General features: G+C 33.3%; 24 non-coding genes across 24 annotated transcripts; all 24 read left to right on the plus strand.

The window, feature by feature from the left end:
- Nucleotides 1–961: 961 nt before the first annotated feature.
- On the plus strand, nt 962–1,043 carry TRNAL-AAG (transfer RNA leucine (anticodon AAG)). The gene has a single exon. It is a non-coding gene; the product is annotated as a tRNA-Leu (tRNA).
- A 262-nt stretch (nt 1,044–1,305) lies between these two features.
- Nucleotides 1,306–1,387, plus strand: TRNAL-UAG (transfer RNA leucine (anticodon UAG)). Its single transcript has one exon. It is a non-coding gene; the product is annotated as a tRNA-Leu (tRNA).
- Nucleotides 1,388–3,088: 1,701 nt separating this feature from the next.
- TRNAL-AAG (transfer RNA leucine (anticodon AAG)) lies at nt 3,089–3,170 on the plus strand. The gene has a single exon. It is a non-coding gene; the product is annotated as a tRNA-Leu (tRNA).
- Nucleotides 3,171–3,432: 262 nt separating this feature from the next.
- TRNAL-UAG (transfer RNA leucine (anticodon UAG)) lies at nt 3,433–3,514 on the plus strand. Its single transcript has one exon. It is a non-coding gene; the product is annotated as a tRNA-Leu (tRNA).
- Nucleotides 3,515–5,213: 1,699 nt separating this feature from the next.
- TRNAL-AAG (transfer RNA leucine (anticodon AAG)) lies at nt 5,214–5,295 on the plus strand. The gene has a single exon. It is a non-coding gene; the product is annotated as a tRNA-Leu (tRNA).
- A 262-nt stretch (nt 5,296–5,557) lies between these two features.
- On the plus strand, nt 5,558–5,639 carry TRNAL-UAG (transfer RNA leucine (anticodon UAG)). The gene has a single exon. It is a non-coding gene; the product is annotated as a tRNA-Leu (tRNA).
- A 1,699-nt stretch (nt 5,640–7,338) lies between these two features.
- TRNAL-AAG (transfer RNA leucine (anticodon AAG)) lies at nt 7,339–7,420 on the plus strand. The gene has a single exon. It is a non-coding gene; the product is annotated as a tRNA-Leu (tRNA).
- Nucleotides 7,421–7,682: 262 nt separating this feature from the next.
- TRNAL-UAG (transfer RNA leucine (anticodon UAG)) lies at nt 7,683–7,764 on the plus strand. The gene has a single exon. It is a non-coding gene; the product is annotated as a tRNA-Leu (tRNA).
- A 1,700-nt stretch (nt 7,765–9,464) lies between these two features.
- TRNAL-AAG (transfer RNA leucine (anticodon AAG)) lies at nt 9,465–9,546 on the plus strand. Its single transcript has one exon. It is a non-coding gene; the product is annotated as a tRNA-Leu (tRNA).
- Nucleotides 9,547–9,808: 262 nt separating this feature from the next.
- TRNAL-UAG (transfer RNA leucine (anticodon UAG)) lies at nt 9,809–9,890 on the plus strand. Its single transcript has one exon. It is a non-coding gene; the product is annotated as a tRNA-Leu (tRNA).
- A 1,701-nt stretch (nt 9,891–11,591) lies between these two features.
- Nucleotides 11,592–11,673, plus strand: TRNAL-AAG (transfer RNA leucine (anticodon AAG)). Its single transcript has one exon. It is a non-coding gene; the product is annotated as a tRNA-Leu (tRNA).
- A 262-nt stretch (nt 11,674–11,935) lies between these two features.
- TRNAL-UAG (transfer RNA leucine (anticodon UAG)) lies at nt 11,936–12,017 on the plus strand. Its single transcript has one exon. It is a non-coding gene; the product is annotated as a tRNA-Leu (tRNA).
- A 1,701-nt stretch (nt 12,018–13,718) lies between these two features.
- TRNAL-AAG (transfer RNA leucine (anticodon AAG)) lies at nt 13,719–13,800 on the plus strand. The gene has a single exon. It is a non-coding gene; the product is annotated as a tRNA-Leu (tRNA).
- Nucleotides 13,801–14,062: 262 nt separating this feature from the next.
- TRNAL-UAG (transfer RNA leucine (anticodon UAG)) lies at nt 14,063–14,144 on the plus strand. The gene has a single exon. It is a non-coding gene; the product is annotated as a tRNA-Leu (tRNA).
- A 1,699-nt stretch (nt 14,145–15,843) lies between these two features.
- TRNAL-AAG (transfer RNA leucine (anticodon AAG)) lies at nt 15,844–15,925 on the plus strand. Its single transcript has one exon. It is a non-coding gene; the product is annotated as a tRNA-Leu (tRNA).
- Nucleotides 15,926–16,187: 262 nt separating this feature from the next.
- Nucleotides 16,188–16,269, plus strand: TRNAL-UAG (transfer RNA leucine (anticodon UAG)). The gene has a single exon. It is a non-coding gene; the product is annotated as a tRNA-Leu (tRNA).
- A 1,702-nt stretch (nt 16,270–17,971) lies between these two features.
- TRNAL-AAG (transfer RNA leucine (anticodon AAG)) lies at nt 17,972–18,053 on the plus strand. The gene has a single exon. It is a non-coding gene; the product is annotated as a tRNA-Leu (tRNA).
- A 262-nt stretch (nt 18,054–18,315) lies between these two features.
- On the plus strand, nt 18,316–18,397 carry TRNAL-UAG (transfer RNA leucine (anticodon UAG)). The gene has a single exon. It is a non-coding gene; the product is annotated as a tRNA-Leu (tRNA).
- A 643-nt stretch (nt 18,398–19,040) lies between these two features.
- On the plus strand, nt 19,041–19,122 carry TRNAL-AAG (transfer RNA leucine (anticodon AAG)). The gene has a single exon. It is a non-coding gene; the product is annotated as a tRNA-Leu (tRNA).
- A 262-nt stretch (nt 19,123–19,384) lies between these two features.
- TRNAL-UAG (transfer RNA leucine (anticodon UAG)) lies at nt 19,385–19,466 on the plus strand. Its single transcript has one exon. It is a non-coding gene; the product is annotated as a tRNA-Leu (tRNA).
- A 1,699-nt stretch (nt 19,467–21,165) lies between these two features.
- On the plus strand, nt 21,166–21,247 carry TRNAL-AAG (transfer RNA leucine (anticodon AAG)). The gene has a single exon. It is a non-coding gene; the product is annotated as a tRNA-Leu (tRNA).
- Nucleotides 21,248–21,509: 262 nt separating this feature from the next.
- On the plus strand, nt 21,510–21,591 carry TRNAL-UAG (transfer RNA leucine (anticodon UAG)). The gene has a single exon. It is a non-coding gene; the product is annotated as a tRNA-Leu (tRNA).
- A 1,700-nt stretch (nt 21,592–23,291) lies between these two features.
- TRNAL-AAG (transfer RNA leucine (anticodon AAG)) lies at nt 23,292–23,373 on the plus strand. The gene has a single exon. It is a non-coding gene; the product is annotated as a tRNA-Leu (tRNA).
- Nucleotides 23,374–23,635: 262 nt separating this feature from the next.
- On the plus strand, nt 23,636–23,717 carry TRNAL-UAG (transfer RNA leucine (anticodon UAG)). The gene has a single exon. It is a non-coding gene; the product is annotated as a tRNA-Leu (tRNA).
- The last annotated feature ends 433 nt before the right edge of the window (nt 23,718–24,150 follow it).

Here is a 24,150-nt window from a genome sequence, read left to right on the forward strand (position 1 = left end):
AAAACGACTGTCATTGATGTCAAAGTGTTTTTCTCCACTAAACAGCAAGTCAATAATAAAAAATCCTTTCTAATTAATATTGTCTGCTAATTTTGTACCTTTTTTAAATTTTTGTATTTTAAACACTTTTAACATGACACTTCTTTTCAAGTATTGATTTATAACTACACAATTTTTTCTTGTAATCTTAACTATATGATCCAGAACTCTGAGCTTTGAGTCAAAAGTATCCATGGGGTAGCAAGGGCGAGCGATCTAAGGCACTGGATTTAGGTTCCAGTCTCTCTGGAGGCGTGGGCCGAATCCCACTGCTTTCATAATGATTTTACTATGAAAATGTCAGTCAGTGATGGCAATGTGTTTTTCTCCACTAATAAGAAAATCAATAAAAATAAAGTCCTTTCTCCTCAACATCTGATCAATATGATCCAGAAGCATTAGCTAAAAATCAGCAGTGTCTAAGGTGCTGGATTAAAGTTCCAGATTCTTTGGAGGAATTGGTTCAAAACCTACTGCCGCCATAATTATTTTCCCTGAGAAAAAATAAGTAATTGATGTCAAAGTGTTTTTTCTCTACTAAACAGCAAATGAATAATAAAAATATCCTTTCTCATTGATATTTTATGTCAATTTATGTACTTTTTTAACCTTCCAAAACGTTTTGTACATAATTTAAACACTTTTTGCATTACACTTCTTTTTAAATATTGATTTTAAAAAATGTTTTTACTGTAACCTGAGCTATATGACCCAGATCTGTGAGCTAAGAGTGTCCATGTGGTACCATGGCCGAGCGGTCTAAGGCCACTAATGTTGCTAAAGTAAAATATTGGAAGGTTGAAAAGTTCATCATCTGTCCTAGATTTTAAAACAGTTTATCACAATTTCAAGAGTCTTCTCAAACTTTAAAAATAATATGTAAAATAATAAACTATAACCTTTGGAGCCAAAATAGATATGTGGTAGCATGGCCGAGTGGTCTAAGGCGCTGGATTAAGGCTCCAGTCTCTTTGGAGGCGTGGGTTCAAATCCCACTGCTGCCATAATTCTTTTCAAGAGAAAATGACATTTATTGATGTCAAACTGTTTTACTCTACTAAACAGCAAATCAATAATAAAAAATCCTTACTCATTAATATTGTCTACTAGTTTTGTACCTTTTTTATGCTTTCTTAACTTTTTGTATTTTAAATACTTGTAACATGACACTTCTTTTCAAGTATTGATTTAAAACAACACATTTTTTTCCTGTAATCTCAACTGTATGATCCAGAACTGTGAGCATTCAGTCAGACAGGTCCATGTGGTAGCATGGTCAAGCGGTCTAAGGCGCTGGATTTAGGCTCCAGTCTCTCTGGAGGCGTGGGTTCAAATCCCACTGCTGCCATAATGATTTTACTATGAAAACATCAGTCAGTGATGACAAATTGTTTTGCTCCACTAATAAGAAAAACAATAATAATAAAGACTTTTCTCCTCAATAGCTGATTGATATGATTCAGATGCATGAGCTAAAAATCAGCAGTGTCTAAGGCGCTGGATTAAGGTTCCAGTTTCTTTGGAGGCTTTGGATCAAAACCTACTGCCGCCATAATTATTTTTCCTAAGAAAAAATAAGTAATTGATGTCAAAGTGTTTTTCTTTACTAAACAGCAAATGAATAATAAAAAAATCCTTTCTCATTAATATTTTATGTCAATTTATGTACTTTTTTAACCTTCCAAAACATTTTGTACATAACTTAAACACTTTTGGTATGACACTTCTTTTTAAGTATTTATTTAAAACAAAAAAAAAATGTTTGTACTGTAATCTGTGCTATATGGCCCAGATCTGTGAGCTAAGAGTGTTCATTTGGTACCATGGCCGACTAGTCTAAGGCCACTAAGCTGCTAAAATAAAATATTGGTAGGTTAAAAAGTTCATCATCTGCCCTAGATTTTAAAACAGTTTATCATAATTTCAAGAGTTTTCTCAAAATGTAAAAATAATATGTACAATTATAAACTATGAGCTATGGAGTCAAGGTAGAAATGTGGCTAAGCGGTCTAAGATGCTGCATTAAGGCTCCAGTCTGTTTGGAGGCATGGGTTCAAATTCCACTGCTGTCATCATTATTTTCAAGATAAAACGACTGTCATTGATGTCAAAGTGTTTTTCTCCACTAAACAGCAAGTCAATAATAAAAAATCCTTTCTAATTAATATTGTCTGCTAATTTTGTACCTTTTTTAAATTTTTGTATTTTAAACACTTTTAACATGACACTTCTTTTCAAGTATTGATTTATAACTACACAATTTTTTCTTGTAATCTTAACTATATGATCCAGAACTCTGAGCTTTGAGTCAAAAGTATCCATGGGGTAGCAAGGGCGAGCGATCTAAGGCACTGGATTTAGGTTCCAGTCTCTCTGGAGGCGTGGGCTGAATCCCACTGCTTTCATAATGATTTTACTATGAAAATGTCAGTCAGTGATGGCAATGTGTTTTTCTCCACTAATAAGAAAATCAATAATAATAAAGTCCTTTCTCCTCAACATCTGATCAATATGATCCAGAAGCATTAGCTAAAAATCAGCAGTGTCTAAGGTGCTGGATTAAAGTTCCAGATTCTTTGGAGGAATTGGTTCAAAACCTACTGCCGCCATAATTATTTTCCCTGAGAAAAAATAAGTAATTGATGTCAAAGTGTTTTTTCTCTACTAAACAGCAAATGAATAATAAAAATATCCTTTCTCATTGATATTTTATGTCAATTTATGTACTTTTTTAACCTTCCAAAACGTTTTGTACATAATTTAAACACTTTTTGCATTACACTTCTTTTTAAATATTGATTTTAAAAAATGTTTTTACTGTAACCTGAGCTATATGACCCAGATCTGTGAGCTAAGAGTGTCCATGTGGTACCATGGCCGAGCGGTCTAAGGCCACTAATGTTGCTAAAGTAAAATATTGGAAGGTTGAAAAGTTCATCATCTGTCCTAGATTTTAAAACAGTTTATCACAATTTCAAGAGTCTTCTCAAACTTTAAAAATAATATGTAAAATAATAAACTATAACCTTTGGAGCCAAAATAGATATGTGGTAGCATGGCCGAGCGGTCTAAGGCGCTGGATTAAGGCTCCAGTCTCTTTGGAGGCGTGGGTTCAAATCCCACTGCTGCCATAATTCTTTTCAAGAGAAAATGACATTTATTGATGTCAAACTGTTTTACTCTACTAAACAGCAAATCAATAATAAAAAATCCTTACTCATTAATATTGTCTACTAGTTTTGTACCTTTTTTATGCTTTCTTAACTTTTTGTATTTTAAATACTTGTAACATGACACTTCTTTTCAAGTATTGATTTAAAACAACACATTTTTTTCCTGTAATCTCAACTGTATGATCCAGAACTGTGAGCATTCAGTCAGACAGATCCATGTGGTAGCATGGTCGAGCGGTCTAAGGCGCTGGATTTAGGCTCCAGTCTCTCTGGAGGCGTGGGTTCAAATCCCACTGCTGCCATAATGATTTTACTATGAAAACATCAGTCAGTGATGACAAAATGTTTTGCTCCACTAATAAGAAAAACAATAATAATAAAGACTTTTCTCCTCAATAGCTGATTGATATGATTCAGATGCATGAGCTAAAAATCAGCAGTGTCTAAGGCGCTGGATTAAGGTTCCAGTTTCTTTGGAGGCTTTGGATCAAAACCTACTGCCGCCATAATTATTTTTCCTAAGAAAAAATAAGTAATTGATGTCAAAGTGTTTTTCTTTACTAAACAGCAAATGAATAATAAAAAAATCCTTTCTCATTAATATTTTATGTCAATTTATGTACTTTTTTAACCTTCCAAAACATTTTGTACATAACTTAAACACTTTTGGTATGACACTTCTTTTTAAGTATTTATTTAAAACAAAAAAAAAATGTTTGTACTGTAATCTGTGCTATATGGCCCAGATCTGTGAGCTAAGAGTGTTCATTTGGTACCATGGCCAAGCAGTCTGAGGCCACTAAGCTGCTAAAATAAAATATTGGTAAGTTAAAAAGTTCATCATCTGCCCTAGATTTTAAAACAGTTTATCATAATTTCAAGAGTCTTCTCAAAATGTAAAAATAATATGTAAAATTATAAACTATGAGCTATAGAGTCAAGGTAGAAATGTGGCTGAGCGGTCTAAGATGCTGCATTAAGGCTCCAGTCTGTTTGGAGGCATGGGTTCAAATTCCACTGCTGTCATAATTATTTTCAAGATAAAACGACTGTCATTGATGTCAAAGTGTTTTTCTCCACTAAACAGCAAGTCAATAATAAAAAATCCTTTCTAATTAATATTGTCTGCTAATTTTGTACCTTTTTTAAATTTTTGTATTTTAAACACTTTTAACATGACACTTCTTTTCAAGTATTGATTTATAACTACACAATTTTTTCTTGTGATCTTAACTATATGATCCAGAACTCTGAGCTTTGAGTCAAAAGTATCCATGGGGTAGCAAGGGCGAGTGATCTAAGGCACTGGATTTAGGTTCCAGTCTCTCTGGAGGCGTGGGCCGAATAACACTGCTTCCATAATGATTTTACTATGAAAATGTCAGTCAGTGATGGCAATGTGTTTTTCTCCACTAATAAGAAAATCAATAATAATAAAGTCCTTTCTCCTCAACATCTGATCAATATGATCCAGATGCAATAGCTAAAAATCAGCAGTGTCTAAGGTGCTGGATTAAAGTTCCAGATTCTTTGGAGGAATTGGTTCAAAACCTACTGCCGCCATAATTATTTTCCCTGAGAAAAAATAAGTAATTGATGTCAAAGTGTTTTTTCTCTACTAAACAGCAAATGAATAATAAAAATATCCTTTCTCATTGATATTTTATGTCAATTTATGTACTTTTTTAACCTTCCAAAACGTTTTGTACATAATTTAAACACTTTTTGCATTACACTTCTTTTTAAATATTGATTTAAAAAATGTTTTTACTGTAACCTGAGCTATATGACCCAGATCTGTGAGCTAAGAGTGTCCATGTGGTACCATGGCCGAGCGGTCTAAGGCCACTAAGTTGCTAAAGTAAAATATTGGAAGGTTGAAAAGTTCATCATCTGTCCTAGATTTTAAAACAGTTTATCACAATTTCAAGAGTCTTCTCAAACTTTAAAAATAATATGTAAAATAATAAACTATGACCTTTGGAGCCAAAATAGATATGTGGTAGCATGGCCGAGCGGTCTAAGGCGCTGGATTAAGGCCCCAGTCTCTTTGGAGACGTGGGTTCAAATCCCACTGCTGCCATAATTCTTTTCAAGAGAAAATGACATTTATTGATGTCAAACTGTTTTACTCTACTAAACAGCAAATCAATAATAAAAAATCCTTACTCATTAATATTGTCTACTAATTTTGTACCTTTTTTATGCTTCCTTAACTTTTTGTATTTTAAATATTTGTAACATGACACTTCTTTTCAAGTATTGATTTAAAACAACACATTTTTTTCCTGTAATCTCAACTGTATGATCCAGAACTGTGAGCTTTCAGTCAGACAGATCCATGTGGAAGAATGGCCGAGCGGTCTAAGGCGCTGGATTTAGGCTCCAGTCTCTCTGGAGGTGTGGGTTCGAATCCCACTGCTGCCATAATGGTTTTACTATGAAAACATCAGTCAGTGATGACAAAATGTTTTTCTCCACTAATAAGAAAAACAATAATAATAAAGACTTTTCTCCTCAATAGCTGATTGATATGATCCAGATGCATGAGCTAAAAATCAGCAGTGTCTAAGGCGCTGGATTAAGGTTCCAGTTTCTTTGGAGGCTTTGGATCAAAACCTACTGCCGCCATAATTATTTTTCCTAAGAAAAAATAAGTAATTGATGTCAAAGTGTTTTTCTTTACTAAACAGCAAATGAATAATAAAAAATCCTTTCTCATTAATATTTTATGTCAATTTATGTACTTTTTTAACCTTCCAAAACATTTTGTACATAACTTAAACACTTTTGGTATGACACTTCTTTTTAAGTATTTATGTAAAACAAAAAAAAATGTTTGTACTGTAATCTGTGCTATATGGCCCAGATCTGTGAGCTAAGAGTGTTCATTTGGTACCATGGCCGAGTGGTCTAAGGCCACTAAGCTGCTAAAATAAAATATTGGTAGGTTAAAAAGTTCATCATCTGCCCTAGATTTTAAAACAGTTTATCATAATTTCAAGAGTCTTCTCAAAATGTAAAAATAATATGTAAAATTATAAACTATGAGCTATGGAGTCAAGGTAGAAATGTGGCTAAGCGGTCTAAGATGCTGCATTAAGGCTCCAGTCTGTTTGGAGGCATGGGTTCAAATTCCACTGCTGTCATAATTATTTTCAAGATAAAACGACTGTCATTGATGTCAAAGTGTTTTTCTCCACTAAACAGCAAGTCAATAATAAAAAATCCTTTCTAATTAATATTGTCTGCTAATTTTGTACCTTTTTTAAATTTTTGTATTTTAAACACTTTTAACATGACACTTCTTTTCAAGTATTGATTTATAACTACACAATTTTTTCTTGTAATCTTAACTATATGATCCAGAACTCTGAGCTTTGAGTCAAAAGTATCCATGGGGTAGCAAGGGCGAGCGATCTAAGGCACTGGATTTAGGTTCCAGTCTCTCTGGAGGCGTGGGCCGAATCCCACTGCTTTCATAATGATTTTACTATGAAAATGTCAGTCAGTGATGGCAATGTGTTTTTCTCCACTAATAAGAAAATCAATAATAATAAAGTCCTTTCTCCTCAACATCTGATCAATATGATCCAGAAGCATTAGCTAAAAATCAGCAGTATCTAAGGTGCTGGATTAAAGTTCCAGATTCTTTGGAGGAATTGGTTCAAAACCTACTGCCGCCATAATTATTTTCCCTGAGAAAAAATAAGTAATTGATGTCAAAGTGTTTTTTCTCTACTAAACAGCAAATGAATAATAAAAATATCCTTTCTCATTGATATTTTATGTCAATTTATGTACTTTTTTAACCTTCCAAAACGTTTTGTACATAATTTAAACACTTTTTGCATTACACTTCTTTTTAAATATTGATTTTAAAAAATGTTTTTACTGTAACCTGAGCTATATGACCCAGATCTGTGAGCTAAGAGTGTCCATGTGGTACCATGGCCGAGCGGTCTAAGGCCACTAATGTTGCTAAAGTAAAATATTGGAAGGTTGAAAAGTTCATCATCTGTCCTAGATTTTAAAACAGTTTATCACAATTTCAAGAGTCTTCTCAAACTTTAAAAATAATATGTAAAATAATAAACTATAACCTTTGGAGCCAAAATAGATATGTGGTAGCATGGCCGAGCGGTCTAAGGCGCTGGATTAAGGCTCCAGTCTCTTTGGAGGCGTGGGTTCAAATCCCACTGCTGCCATAATTCTTTTCAAGAGAAAATGACATTTATTGATGTCAAACTGTTTTACTCTACTAAACAGCAAATCAATAATAAAAAATCCTTACTCATTAATATTGTCTACTAGTTTTGTACCTTTTTTATGCTTTCTTAACTTTTTGTATTTTAAATACTTGTAACATGACACTTCTTTTCAAGTATTGATTTAAAACAACACATTTTTTTCCTGTAATCTCAACTGTATGATCCAGAACTGTGAGCATTCAGTCAGACAGGTCCATGTGGTAGCATGGTCGAGCGGTCTAAGGCGCTGGATTTAGGCTCCAGTCTCTCTGGAGGCGTGGGTTCAAATCCCACTGCTGCCATAATGATTTTACTATGAAAACATCAGTCAGTGATGACAAAATGTTTTGCTCCACTAATAAGAAAAACAATAATAATAAAGACTTTTCTCCTCAATAGCTGATTGATATGATTCAGATGCATGAGCTAAAAATCAGCAGTGTCTAAGGCGCTGGATTAAGGTTCCAGTTTCTTTGGAGGCTTTGGATCAAAACCTACTGCCGCCTTAATTATTTTTCCTAAGAAAAAATAAGTAATTGATGTCAAAGTGTTTTTCTTTACTAAACAGCAAATGAATAATAAAAAAATCCTTTCTCATTAATATTTTATGTCAATTTATGTACTTTTTTAACCTTCCAAAACATTTTGTACATAACTTAAACACTTTTGGTATGACACTTCTTTTTAAGTATTTATTTAAAACAAAAAAAAATGTTTGTACTGTAATCTGTGCTATATGGCCCAGATCTGTGAGCTAAGAGTGTTCATTTGGTACCATGGCCGACTAGTCTAAGGCCACTAAGCTGCTAAAATAAAATATTGGTAGGTTAAAAAGTTCATCATCTGCCCTAGATTTTAAAACAGTTTATCATAATTTCAAGAGTTTTCTCAAAATGTAAAAATAATATGTACAATTATAAACTATGAGCTATGGAGTCAAGGTAGAAATGTGGCTAAGCGGTCTAAGATGCTGCATTAAGGCTCCAGTCTGTTTGGAGGCATGGGTTCAAATTCCACTGCTGTCATCATTATTTTCAAGATAAAACGACTGTCATTGATGTCAAAGTGTTTTTCTCCACTAAACAGCAAGTCAATAATAAAAAATCCTTTCTAATTAATATTGTCTGCTAATTTTGTACCTTTTTTAAATTTTTGTATTTTAAACACTTTTAACATGACACTTCTTTTCAAGTATTGATTTATAACTACACAATTTTTTCTTGTAATCTTAACTATATGATCCAGAACTCTGAGCTTTGAGTCAAAAGTATCCATGGGGTAGCAAGGGCGAGCGATCTAAGGCACTGGATTTAGGTTCCAGTCTCTCTGGAGGCGTGGGCCGAATCCCACTGCTTTCATAATGATTTTACTATGAAAATGTCAGTCAGTGATGGCAATGTGTTTTTCTCCACTAATAAGAAAATCAATAAAAATAAAGTCCTTTCTCCTCAACATCTGATCAATATGATCCAGAAGCATTAGCTAAAAATCAGCAGTGTCTAAGGTGCTGGATTAAAGTTCCAGATTCTTTGGAGGAATTGGTTCAAAACCTACTGCCGCCATAATTATTTTCCCTGAGAAAAAATAAGTAATTGATGTCAAAGTGTTTTTTCTCTACTAAACAGCAAATGAATAATAAAAATATCCTTTCTCATTGATATTTTATGTCAATTTATGTACTTTTTTAACCTTCCAAAACGTTTTGTACATAATTTAAACACTTTTTGCATTACACTTCTTTTTAAATATTGATTTTAAAAAATGTTTTTACTGTAACCTGAGCTATATGACCCAGATCTGTGAGCTAAGAGTGTCCATGTGGTACCATGGCCGAGCGGTCTAAGGCCACTAATGTTGCTAAAGTAAAATATTGGAAGGTTGAAAAGTTCATCATCTGTCCTAGATTTTAAAACAGTTTATCACAATTTCAAGAGTCTTCTCAAACTTTAAAAATAATATGTAAAATAATAAACTATAACCTTTGGAGCCAAAATAGATATGTGGTAGCATGGCCGAGCGGTCTAAGGCGCTGGATTAAGGCTCCAGTCTCTTTGGAGGCGTGGGTTCAAATCCCACTGCTGCCATAATTCTTTTCAAGAGAAAATGACATTTATTGATGTCAAACTGTTTTACTCTACTAAACAGCAAATCAATAATAAAAAATCCTTACTCATTAATATTGTCTACTAGTTTTGTACCTTTTTTATGCTTTCTTAACTTTTTGTATTTTAAATACTTGTAACATGACACTTCTTTTCAAGTATTGATTTAAAACAACACATTTTTTTCCTGTAATCTCAACTGTATGATCCAGAACTGTGAGCATTCAGTCAGACAGGTCCATGTGGTAGCATGGTCAAGCGGTCTAAGGCGCTGGATTTAGGCTCCAGTCTCTCTGGAGGCGTGGGTTCAAATCCCACTGCTGCCATAATGATTTTACTATGAAAACATCAGTCAGTGATGACAAATTGTTTTGCTCCACTAATAAGAAAAACAATAATAATAAAGACTTTTCTCCTCAATAGCTGATTGATATGATTCAGATGCATGAGCTAAAAATCAGCAGTGTCTAAGGCGCTGGATTAAGGTTCCAGTTTCTTTGGAGGCTTTGGATCAAAACCTACTGCCGCCATAATTATTTTTCCTAAGAAAAAATAAGTAATTGATGTCAAAGTGTTTTTCTTTACTAAACAGCAAATGAATAATAAAAAAATCCTTTCTCATTAATATTTTATGTCAATTTATGTACTTTTTTAACCTTCCAAAACATTTTGTACATAACTTAAACACTTTTGGTATGACACTTCTTTTTAAGTATTTATTTAAAACAAAAAAAAAATGTTTGTACTGTAATCTGTGCTATATGGCCCAGATCTGTGAGCTAAGAGTGTTCATTTGGTACCATGGCCGACTAGTCTAAGGCCACTAAGCTGCTAAAATAAAATATTGGTAGGTTAAAAAGTTCATCATCTGCCCTAGATTTTAAAACAGTTTATCATAATTTCAAGAGTTTTCTCAAAATGTAAAAATAATATGTACAATTATAAACTATGAGCTATGGAGTCAAGGTAGAAATGTGGCTAAGCGGTCTAAGATGCTGCATTAAGGCTCCAGTCTGTTTGGAGGCATGGGTTCAAATTCCACTGCTGTCATCATTATTTTCAAGATAAAACGACTGTCATTGATGTCAAAGTGTTTTTCTCCACTAAACAGCAAGTCAATAATAAAAAATCCTTTCTAATTAATATTGTCTGCTAATTTTGTACCTTTTTTAAATTTTTGTATTTTAAACACTTTTAACATGACACTTCTTTTCAAGTATTGATTTATAACTACACAATTTTTTCTTGTAATCTTAACTATATGATCCAGAACTCTGAGCTTTGAGTCAAAAGTATCCATGGGGTAGCAAGGGCGAGCGATCTAAGGCACTGGATTTAGGTTCCAGTCTCTCTGGAGGCGTGGGCTGAATCCCACTGCTTTCATAATGATTTTACTATGAAAATGTCAGTCAGTGATGGCAATGTGTTTTTCTCCACTAATAAGAAAATCAATAATAATAAAGTCCTTTCTCCTCAACATCTGATCAATATGATCCAGAAGCATTAGCTAAAAATCAGCAGTGTCTAAGGTGCTGGATTAAAGTTCCAGATTCTTTGGAGGAATTGGTTCAAAACCTACTGCCGCCATAATTATTTTCCCTGAGAAAAAATAAGTAATTGATGTCAAAGTGTTTTTTCTCTACTAAACAGCAAATGAATAATAAAAATATCCTTTCTCATTGATATTTTATGTCAATTTATGTACTTTTTTAACCTTCCAAAACGTTTTGTACATAATTTAAACACTTTTTGCATTACACTTCTTTTTAAATATTGATTTAAAAAAATGTTTTTACTGTAACCTGAGCTATATGACCCAGATCTGTGAGCTAAGAGTGTCCATGTGGTACCATGGCCGAGCGGTCTAAGGCCACTAATGTTGCTAAAGTAAAATATTGGAAGGTTGAAAAGTTCATCATCTGTCCTAGATTTTAAAACAGTTTATCACAATTTCAAGAGTCTTCTCAAACTTTAAAAATAATATGTAAAATAATAAACTATAACCTTTGGAGCCAAAATAGATATGTGGTAGCATGGCCGAGCGGTCTAAGGCGCTGGATTAAGGCTCCAGTCTCTTTGGAGGCGTGGGTTCAAATCCCACTGCTGCCATAATTCTTTTCAAGAGAAAATGACATTTATTGATGTCAAACTGTTTTACTCTACTAAACAGCAAATCAATAATAAAAAATCCTTACTCATTAATATTGTCTACTAGTTTTGTACCTTTTTTATGCTTTCTTAACTTTTTGTATTTTAAATACTTGTAACATGACACTTCTTTTCAAGTATTGATTTAAAACAACACATTTTTTTCCTGTAATCTCAACTGTATGATCCAGAACTGTGAGCATTCAGTCAGACAGATCCATGTGGTAGCATGGTCGAGCGGTCTAAGGCGCTGGATTTAGGCTCCAGTCTCTCTGGAGGCGTGGGTTCAAATCCCACTGCTGCCATAATGATTTTACTATGAAAACATCAGTCAGTGATGACAAAATGTTTTGCTCCACTAATAAGAAAAACAATAATAATAAAGACTTTTCTCCTCAATAGCTGATTGATATGATTCAGATGCATGAGCTAAAAATCAGCAGTGTCTAAGGCGCTGGATTAAGGTTCCAGTTTCTTTGGAGGCTTTGGATCAAAACCTACTGCCGCCATAATTATTTTTCCTAAGAAAAAATAAGTAATTGATGTCAAAGTGTTTTTCTTTACTAAACAGCAAATGAATAATAAAAAAATCCTTTCTCATTAATATTTTATGTCAATTTATGTACTTTTTTAACCTTCCAAAACATTTTGTACATAACTTAAACACTTTTGGTATGACACTTCTTTTTAAGTATTTATTTAAAACAAAAAAAAAATGTTTGTACTGTAATCTGTGCTATATGGCCCAGATCTGTGAGCTAAGAGTGTTCATTTGGTACCATGGCCGACTAGTCTAAGGCCACTAAGCTGCTAAAATAAAATATTGGTAGGTTAAAAAGTTCATCATCTGCCCTAGATTTTAAAACAGTTTATCATAATTTCAAGAGTTTTCTCAAAATGTAAAAATAATATGTACAATTATAAACTATGAGCTATGGAGTCAAGGTAGAAATGTGGCTAAGCGGTCTAAGATGCTGCATTAAGGCTCCAGTCTGTTTGGAGGCATGGGTTCAAATTCCACTGCTGTCATCATTATTTTCAAGATAAAACGACTGTCATTGATGTCAAAGTGTTTTTCTCCACTAAACAGCAAGTCAATAATAAAAAATCCTTTCTAATTAATATTGTCTGCTAATTTTGTACCTTTTTTAAATTTTTGTATTTTAAACACTTTTAACATGACACTTCTTTTCAAGTATTGATTTATAACTACACAATTTTTTCTTGTAATCTTAACTATATGATCCAGAACTCTGAGCTTTGAGTCAAAAGTATCCATGGGGTAGCAAGGGCGAGCGATCTAAGGCACTGGATTTAGGTTCCAGTCTCTCTGGAGGCGTGGGCTGAATCCCACTGCTTTCATAATGATTTTACTATGAAAATGTCAGTCAGTGATGGCAATGTGTTTTTCTCCACTAATAAGAAAATCAATAATAATAAAGTCCTTTCTCCTCAACATCTGATCAATATGATCCAGAAGCATTAGCTAAAAATCAGCAGTGTCTAAGGTGCTGGATTAAAGTTCCAGATTCTTTGGAGGAATTGGTTCAAAACCTACTGCCGCCATAATTATTTTCCCTGAGAAAAAATAAGTAATTGATGTCAAAGTGTTTTTTCTCTGCTAAACAGCAAATGAATAATAAAAATATCCTTTCTCATTGATATTTTATGTCAATTTATGTACTTTTTTAACCTTCCAAAACGTTTTGTACATAATTTAAACACTTTTTGCATTACACTTCTTTTTAAATATTGATTTTAAAAAATGTTTTTACTGTAACCTGAGCTATATGACCCAGATCTGTGAGCTAAGAGTGTCCATGTGGTACCATGGCCGAGCGGTCTAAGGCCACTAATGTTGCTAAAGTAAAATATTGGAAGGTTGAAAAGTTCATCATCTGTCCTAGATTTTAAAACAGTTTATCACAATTTCAAGAGTCTTCTCAAACTTTAAAAATAATATGTAAAATAATAAACTATAACCTTTGGAGCCAAAATAGATATGTGGTAGCATGGCCGAGCGGTCTAAGGCGCTGGATTAAGGCTCCAGTCTCTTTGGAGGTGTGGGTTCAAATCCCACTGCTGCCATAATTCTTTTCAAGAGAAAATGACATTTATTGATGTCAAACTGTTTTACTCTACTAAACAGCAAATCAATAATAAAAAATCCTTACTCATTAATATTGTCTACTAGTTTTGTACCTTTTTTATGCTTTCTTAACTTTTTGTATTTTAAATACTTGTAACATGACACTTCTTTTCAAGTATTGATTTAAAACAACACATTTTTTTCCTGTAATCTCAACTGTATGATCCAGAACTGTGAGCATTCAGTCAGACAGGTCCATGTGGTAGCATGGTCGAGCGGTCTAAGGCGCTGGATTTAGGCTCCAGTCTCTCTGGAGGCGTGGGTTCAAATCCCACTGCTGCCATAATGATTTTACTATGAAAACATCAGTCAGTGATGACAAAATGTTTTGCTCCACTAATAAGAAAAACAATAATAATAAAGACTTTTCTCCTCAATAGCTGATTGATATGATTCAGATGCATGAGCTAAAAATCAGCAGTGTCTAAGGCGCTGGATTAAGGTTCCAGTTTCTTTGGAGGCTTTGGATCAAAACCTACTGCCGCCATAATTATTTTTCCTAAGAAAAAATAAGTAATTGATGTCAAAGTGTTTTTCTTTACTAAACAGCAAATGAATAATAAAAAAATCCTTTCTCATTAATATTTTATGTCAATTTATGTACTTTTTTAACCTTCCAAAACATTTTGTACATAACTTAAACACTTTTGGTATGACACTTCTTTTTAAGTATTTATTTAAAACAAAAAAAATGTTTGTACTGTAATCTGTGCTATATGGCCCAGATCTGTGAGCTAAGAGTGTTCATTTGGTACCATGGCCGACTAGTCTAAGGCCACTAAGCTGCTAAAATAAAATATTGGTAGGTTAAAAAGTTCATCATCTGCCCTAGATTTTAAAACAGTTTATCATAATTTCAAGAGTTTTCTCAAAATGTAAAAATAATATGTACAATTATAAACTATGAGCTATGGAGTCAAGGTAGAAATGTGGCTAAGCGGTCTAAGATGCTGCATTAAGGCTCCAGTCTGTTTGGAGGCATGGGTTCAAATTCCACTGCTGTCATCATTATTTTCAAGATAAAACGACTGTCATTGATGTCAAAGTGTTTTTCTCCACTAAACAGCAAGTCAATAATAAAAAATCCTTTCTAATTAATATTGTCTGCTAATTTTGTACCTTTTTTAAATTTTTGTATTTTAAACACTTTTAACATGACACTTCTTTTCAAGTATTGATTTATAACTACACAATTTTTTCTTGTAATCTTAACTATATGATCCAGAACTCTGAGCTTTGAGTCAAAAGTATCCATGGGGTAGCAAGGGCGAGCGATCTAAGGCACTGGATTTAGGTTCCAGTCTCTCTGGAGGCGTGGGCTGAATCCCACTGCTTTCATAATGATTTTACTATGAAAATGTCAGTCAGTGATGGCAATGTGTTTTTCTCCACTAATAAGAAAATCAATAATAATAAAGTCCTTTCTCCTCAACATCTGATCAATATGATCCAGAAGCATTAGCTAAAAATCAGCAGTGTCTAAGGTGCTGGATTAAAGTTCCAGATTCTTTGGAGGAATTGGTTCAAAACCTACTGCCGCCATAATTATTTTCCCTGAGAAAAAATAAGTAATTGATGTCAAAGTGTTTTTTCTCTACTAAACAGCAAATGAATAATAAAAATATCCTTTCTCATTGATATTTTATGTCAATTTATGTACTTTTTTAACCTTCCAAAACGTTTTGTACATAATTTAAACACTTTTTGCATTACACTTCTTTTTAAATATTGATTTTAAAAAATGTTTTTACTGTAACCTGAGCTATATGACCCAGATCTGTGAGCTAAGAGTGTCCATGTGGTACCATGGCCGAGCGGTCTAAGGCCACTAATGTTGCTAAAGTAAAATATTGGAAGGTTGAAAAGTTCATCATCTGTCCTAGATTTTAAAACAGTTTATCACAATTTCAAGAGTCTTCTCAAACTTTAAAAATAATATGTAAAATAATAAACTATAACCTTTGGAGCCAAAATAGATATGTGGTAGCATGGCCGAGCGGTCTAAGGCGCTGGATTAAGGCTCCAGTCTCTTTGGAGGCGTGGGTTCAAATCCCACTGCTGCCATAATTCTTTTCAAGAGAAAATGACATTTATTGATGTCAAACTGTTTTACTCTACTAAACAGCAAATCAATAATAAAAAATCCTTACTCATTAATATTGTCTACTAATTTTGTACCTTTTTTATGCTTCCTTAACTTTTTGTATTTTAAATACTTGTAACATGACACTTCTTTTCAAGTATTGATTTAAAACAACACATTTTTTTCCTGTAATCTCAACTGTATGATCCAGAACTGTGAGCTTTCAGTCAGACAGGTCCATGTGGAAGAATGGCCGAGCGGTCTAAGGCGCTGGATTTAGGCTCCAGTCTCTCTGCAGGCGTGGGTTCAAATCCCACTGCTGCCATAATGGTTTTACTATGAAAACATCAGTCAGTGATGACAAAATGTTTTTCTCCACTAATAAGAAAAACAATAATAATAAAGACTTTTCTCCTCAATAGCTGATTGATATGATCCAGATGCATGAGCTAAAAATCAGCAGTGTCTAAGGCACTGGATTAAGGGTCCAGTTTCTTTGGAGGCTTTGGATCAAAACCTACTGCCGCCATAATTATTTTTCCTAAGAAAAAATAAGTAATTGATGTCAAAGTGTTTTTCTTTACTAAACAGCAAATGAATAATAAAAAAATCCTTTCTCATTAATATTTTATGTCAATTTATGTACTTTTTTAACCTTCCAAAACATTTTGTACATAACTTAAACACTTTTGGTATGACACTTCTTTTTAAGTATTTATTTAAAACAAAACAAAAAATGTTTGTACTGTAATCTGTGCTATATAGCCCAGATCTGTGAGCTAAGAGTGTTCATTTGGTACCATGGCCGAGCAGTCTAAGGCCACTAAGCTGCTAAATTAAAATATTGGTAGGTTAAAAAGTTCATCATCTGCCCTAGATTTTAAAACAGTTTATCATAATTTCAAGAGTTTTCTCAAAATGTAAAAATAATATGTACAATTATAAACTATGAGCTATGGAGTCAAGGTAGAAATGTGGCTAAGCGGTCTAAGATGCTGCATTAAGGCTCCAGTCTGTTTGGAGGCATGGGTTCAAATTCCACTGCTGTCATAATTATTTTCAAGATAAAACGACTGTCATTGATGTCAAAGTGTTTTTCTCCACTAAACAGCAAGTCAATAATAAAAAATCCTTTCTAATTAATATTGTCTGCTAATTTTGTACCTTTTTTAAATTTTTGTATTTTAAACACTTTTAACATGACACTTCTTTTCAAGTATTGATTTATAACTACACAATTTTTTTCTTGTAATCTTAACTATATGATCCAGAACTCTGAGCTTTGAGTCAAAAGTATCCATGGGGTAGCAAGGGCGAGCGATCTAAGGCACTGGATTTAGGTTCCAGACTCTCTGGAGGCGTGGGCCGAATCCCACTGCTTCCATAATGATTTTACTATGAAAATGTCAGTCAGTGATGGCAATGTGTTTTTCTCCACTAATAAGAAAATCAATAATAATAAAGTCCTTTCTCCTCAACATCTGATCAATATGATCCAGATGCATTAGCTAAAAATCAGCAGTGTCTAAGGTGCTGGATTAAAGTTCCAGATTCTTTGGAGGAATTGGTTCAAAACCTACTGCCACCATAATTATTTTCCCTGAGAAAAAATAAGTAATTGATGTCAAAGTGTTTTTTCTCTACTAAACAGCAAATGAATAATAAAAATATCCTTTCTCATTGATATTTTATGTCAATTTATGTACTTTTTTAACCTTCCAAAACGTTTTGTACATAATTTAAACACTTTTTGCATTACACTTCTTTTTAAATATTGATTTTAAAAAATGTTTTTACTGTAACCTGAGCTATATGACCCAGATCTGTGAGCTAAGAGTGTCCATGTGGTACCATGGCCGAGCGGTCTAAGGCCACTAAGTTGCTAAATTAAAATATTGGAAGGTTGAAAAGTTCATCATCTGTCCTAGATTTTAAAACAGTTTATCACAATTTCAAGAGTCTTCTCAAACATTAAAAATAATATGTAAAATAATAAACTATGACCTTTGGAGCCGAAATACATATGTGGTAGCATGGCCGAGCGGTCTAAGGCGCTGGATTAAGGCTCCAGTCTCTTTGGAGGCGTGGGTTCAAATCCCACTGCTGCCATAATTCTTTTCAAGAGAAAATGACATTTATTGATGTCAAACTGTTTTACTCTACTAAACAGCAAATCAATAATAAAAAATCCTTACTCATTAATATTGTCTACTAGTTTTGTACCTTTTTTATGCTTTCTTAACTTTTTGTATTTTAAATACTTGTAACATGACACTTCTTTTCAAGTATTGATTTAAAACAACACATTTTTTTCCTGTAATCTCATCTGTATGATCCAGAACTGTGAGCATTCAGTCAGACAGGTCCATGTGGTAGCATGGTCGAGCGGTCTAAGGCGCTGGATTTAGGCTCCAGTCTCTCTGGAGGCGTGGGTTCAAATCCCACTGCTGCCATAATGATTTTACTATGAAAACATCAGTCAGTGATGACAAAATGTTTTGCTCCACTAATAAGAAAAACAATAATAATAAAGACTTTTCTCCTCAATAGCTGATTGATATGATTCAGATGCATGAGCTAAAAATCAGCAGTGTCTAAGGCGCTGGATTAAGGTTCCAATTTCTTTGGAGGCTTTGGATCAAAACCTACTGCCGCCATAATTATTTTTCCTAAGAAAAAATAAGTAATTGATGTCAAAGTGTTTCTCTTTACTAAACAGCAAATGAATAATAAAAAAATCCTTTCTCATTAATATTTTATGTCAATTTATGTACTTTTTTAACCTTCCAAAACATTTTGTACATAACTTAAACACTTTTTGCATTACACTTCTTTTTAAATATTGATTTTAAAAAATGTTTTTACTGTAACCTGAGCTATATGACCCAGATCTGTGAGCTAAGAGTGTCCATGTGGTACCATGGCCGAGCGGTCTAAGGCCACTAATGTTGCTAAAGTAAAATATTGGAAGGTTGAAAAGTTCATCATCTGTCCTAGATTTTAAAACAGTTTATCACAATTTCAAGAGTCTTCTCAAACTTTAAAAATAATATGTAAAATAATAAACTATAACCTTTGGAGCCAAAATAGATATGTGGTAGCATGGCCGAGCGGTCTAAGGCGCTGGATTAAGGCTCCAGTCTCTTTGGAGGTGTGGGTTCAAATCCCACTGCTGCCATAATTCTTTTCAAGAGAAAATGACATTTATTGATGTCAAACTGTTTTACTCTACTAAACAGCAAATCAATAATAAAAAATCCTTACTCATTAATATTGTCTACTAGTTTTGTACCTTTTTTATGCTTTCTTAACTTTTTGTATTTTAAATACTTGTAACATGACACTTCTTTTCAAGTATTGATTTAAAACAACACATTTTTTTCCTGTAATCTCAACTGTATGATCCAGAACTGTGAGCATTCAGTCAGACAGGTCCATGTGGTAGCATGGTCGAGCGGTCTAAGGCGCTGGATTTAGGCTCCAGTCTCTCTGGAGGCGTGGGTTCAAATCCCACTGCTGCCATAATGATTTTACTATGAAAACATCAGTCAGTGATGACAAAATGTTTTGCTCCACTAATAAGAAAAACAATAATAATAAAGACTTTTCTCCTCAATAGCTGATTGATATGATTCAGATGCATGAGCTAAAAATCAGCAGTGTCTAAGGCGCTGGATTAAGGTTCCAGTTTCTTTGGAGGCTTTGGATCAAAACCTACTGCCGCCATAATTATTTTTCCTAAGAAAAAATAAGTAATTGATGTCAAAGTGTTTTTCTTTACTAAACAGCAAATGAATAATAAAAAAATCCTTTCTCATTAATATTTTATGTCAATTTATGTACTTTTTTAACCTTCCAAAACATTTTGTACATAACTTAAACACTTTTGGTATGACACTTCTTTTTAAGTATTTATTTAAAACAAAAAAAATGTTTGTACTGTAATCTGTGCTATATGGCCCAGATCTGTGAGCTAAGAGTGTTCATTTGGTACCATGGCCGACTAGTCTAAGGCCACTAAGCTGCTAAAATAAAATATTGGTAGGTTAAAAAGTTCATCATCTGCCCTAGATTTTAAAACAGTTTATCATAATTTCAAGAGTTTTCTCAAAATGTAAAAATAATATGTACAATTATAAACTATGAGCTATGGAGTCAAGGTAGAAATGTGGCTAAGCGGTCTAAGATGCTGCATTAAGGCTCCAGTCTGTTTGGAGGCATGGGTTCAAATTCCACTGCTGTCATCATTATTTTCAAGATAAAACGACTGTCATTGATGTCAAAGTGTTTTTCTCCACTAAACAGCAAGTCAATAATAAAAAATCCTTTCTAATTAATATTGTCTGCTAATTTTGTACCTTTTTTAAATTTTTGTATTTTAAACACTTTTAACATGACACTTCTTTTCAAGTATTGATTTATAACTACACAATTTTTTCTTGTAATCTTAACTATATGATCCAGAACTCTGAGCTTTGAGTCAAAAGTATCCATGGGGTAGCAAGGGCGAGCGATCTAAGGCACTGGATTTAGGTTCCAGTCTCTCTGGAGGCGTGGGCTGAATCCCACTGCTTTCATAATGATTTTACTATGAAAATGTCAGTCAGTGATGGCAATGTGTTTTTCTCCACTAATAAGAAAATCAATAATAATAAAGTCCTTTCTCCTCAACATCTGATCAATATGATCCAGAAGCATTAGCTAAAAATCAGCAGTGTCTAAGGTGCTGGATTAAAGTTCCAGATTCTTTGGAGGAATTGGTTCAAAACCTACTGCCGCCATAATTATTTTCCCTGAGAAAAAATAAGTAATTGATGTCAAAGTGTTTTTTCTCTACTAAACAGCAAATGAATAATAAAAATATCCTTTCTCATTGATATTTTATGTCAATTTATGTACTTTTTTAACCTTCCAAAACGTTTTGTACATAATTTAAACACTTTTTGCATTACACTTCTTTTTAAATATTGATTTTAAAAAATGTTTTTACTGTAACCTGAGCTATATGACCCAGATCTGTGAGCTAAGAGTGTCCATGTGGTACCATGGCCGAGCGGTCTAAGGCCACTAATGTTGCTAAAGTAAAATATTGGAAGGTTGAAAAGTTCATCATCTGTCCTAGATTTTAAAACAGTTTATCACAATTTCAAGAGTCTTCTCAAACTTTAAAAATAATATGTAAAATAATAAACTATAACCTTTGGAGCCAAAATAGATATGTGGTAGCATGGCCGAGCGGTCTAAGGCGCTGGATTAAGGCTCCAGTCTCTTTGGAGGCGTGGGTTCAAATCCCACTGCTGCCATAATTCTTTTCAAGAGAAAATGACATTTATTGATGTCAAACTGTTTTACTCTACTAAACAGCAAATCAATAATAAAAAATCCTTACTCATTAATATTGTCTACTAGTTTTGTACCTTTTTTATGCTTTCTTAACTTTTTGTATTTTAAATACTTGTAACATGACACTTCTTTTCAAGTATTGATTTAAAACAACACATTTTTTTCCTGTAATCTCAACTGTATGATCCAGAACTGTGAGCATTCAGTCAGACAGGTCCATGTGGTAGCATGGTCGAGCGGTCTAAGGCGCTGGATTTAGGCTCCAGTCTCTCTGGAGGCGTGGGTTCAAATCCCACTGCTGCCATAATGATTTTACTATGAAAACATCAGTCAGTGATGACAAAATGTTTTGCTCCACTAATAAGAAAAACAATAATAATAAAGACTTTTCTCCTCAATAGCTGATTGATATGATTCAGATGCATGAGCTAAAAATCAGCAGTGTCTAAGGCGCTGGATTAAGGTTCCAGTTTCTTTGGAGGCTTTGGATCAAAACCTACTGCCGCCATAATTATTTTTCCTAAGAAAAAATAAGTAATTGATGTCAAAGTGTTTTTCTTTACTAAACAGCAAATGAATAATAAAAAAATCCTTTCTCATTAATATTTTATGTCAATTTATGTACTTTTTTAACCTTCCAAAACATTTTGTACATAACTTAAACACTTTTGGTATGACACTTCTTTTTAAGTATTTATTTAAAACAAAAAAAAATGTTTGTACTGTAATCTGTGCTATATGGCCCAGATCTGTGAGCTAAGAGTGTTCATTTGGTACCATGGCCGACTAGTCTAAGGCCACTAAGCTGCTAAAATAAAATATTGGTAGGTTAAAAAGTTCATCACCTGCCCTAGATTTTAAAACAGTTTATCATAATTTCAAGAGTCTTCTCAAAATGTAAAAATAATATGTAAAATTATAAACTATGAGCTATGGAGTCAAGGTAGAAATGTGGCTAAGCGGTCTAAGATGCTGCATTAAGGCTCCAGTCTGTTTGGAGGCATGGGTTCAAATTCCACTGCTGTCATCATTATTTTCAAGATAAAACGACTGTCATTGATGTCAAAGTGTTTTTCTCCACTAAACAGCAAGTCAATAATAAAAAATCCTTTCTAATTAATATTGTCTGCTAATTTTGTACCTTTTTTAAATTTTTGTATTTTAAACACTTTTAACATGACACTTCTTTTCAAGTATTGATTTATAACTACACAATTTTTTCTTGTAATCTTAACTATATGATCCAGAACTCTGAGCTTTGAGTCAAAAGTATCCATGGGGTAGCAAGGGCGAGCGATCTAAGGCACTGGATTTAGGTTCCAGTCTCTCTGGAGGCGTGGGCCGAATCCCACTGCTTTCATAATGATTTTACTATGAAAATGTCAGTCAGTGATGGCAATGTGTTTTTCTCCACTAATAAGAAAATCAATAATAATAAAGTCCTTTCTCCTCAACATCTGATCAATATGATCCAGAAGCATTAGCTAAAAATCAGCAGTGTCTAAGGTGCTGGATTAAAGTTCCAGATTCTTTGGAGGAATTGGTTCAAAACCTACTGCCGCCATAATTATTTTCCCTGAGAAAAAATAAGTAATTGATGTCAAAGTGTTTTTTCTCTACTAAACAGCAAATGAATAATAAAAATATCCTTTCTCATTGATATTTTATGTCAATTTATGTACTTTTTTAACCTTCCAAAACGTTTTGTACATAATTGAAACACTTTTTGCATTACACTTCTTTTTAAATATTGATTTTAAAAAATGTTTTTACTGTAACCTGAGCTATATGACCCAGATCTGTGAGCTAAGAGTGTCCATGTGGTACCATGGCCGAGCGGTCTAAGGCCACTAATGTTGCTAAAGTAAAATATTGGAAGGTTGAAAAGTTCATCATCTGTCCTAGATTTTAAAACAGTTTATCACAATTTCAAGAGTCTTCTCAAACTTTAAAAATAATATGTAAAATAATAAACTATAACCTTTGGAGCCAAAATAGATATGTGGTAGCATGGCCGAGCGGTCTAAGGCGCTGGATTAAGGCTCCAGTCTCTTTGGAGGCGTGGGTTCAAATCCCACTGCTGCCATAATTCTTTTCAAGAGAAAATGACATTTATTGATGTCAAACTGTTTTACTCTACTAAACAGCAAATCAATAATAAAAAATCCTTACTCATTAATATTGTCTACTAATTTTGTACCTTTTTTATGCTTCCTTAACTTTTTGTATTTTAAATACTTGTAACATGACACTTCTTTTCAAGTATTGATTTAAAACAACACATTTTTTTCCTGTAATCTCAACTGTATGATCCAGAACTGTGAGCTTTCAGTCAGACAGGTCCATGTGGAAGAATGGCCGAGCGGTCTAAGGCGCTGGATTTAGGCTCCAGTCTCTCTGCAGGCGTGGGTTCAAATCCCACTGCTGCCATAATGGTTTTACTATGAAAACATCAGTCAGTGATGACAAAATGTTTTTCTCCACTAATAAGAAAAACAATAATAATAAAGACTTTTCTCCTCAATAGCTGATTGATATGATCCAGATGCATGAGCTAAAAATCAGCAGTGTCTAAGGCACTGGATTAAGGGTCCAGTTTCTTTGGAGGCTTTGGATCAAAACCTACTGCCGCCATAATTATTTTTCCTAAGAAAAAATAAGTAATTGATGTCAAAGTGTTTTTCTTTACTAAACAGCAAATGAATAATAAAAAAATCCTTTCTCATTAATATTTTATGTCAATTTATGTACTTTTTTAACCTTCCAAAACATTTTGTACATAACTTAAACACTTTTGGTATGACACTTCTTTTTAAGTATTTATTTAAAACAAAACAAAAAATGTTTGTACTGTAATCTGTGC

The sequence above is a fragment of the Pseudophryne corroboree genome, chromosome 3 (assembly GCF_028390025.1).
Source record: "Pseudophryne corroboree isolate aPseCor3 chromosome 3, aPseCor3.hap2, whole genome shotgun sequence".
Classification (NCBI taxonomy): Eukaryota; Metazoa; Chordata; class Amphibia; order Anura; family Myobatrachidae; genus Pseudophryne; species Pseudophryne corroboree.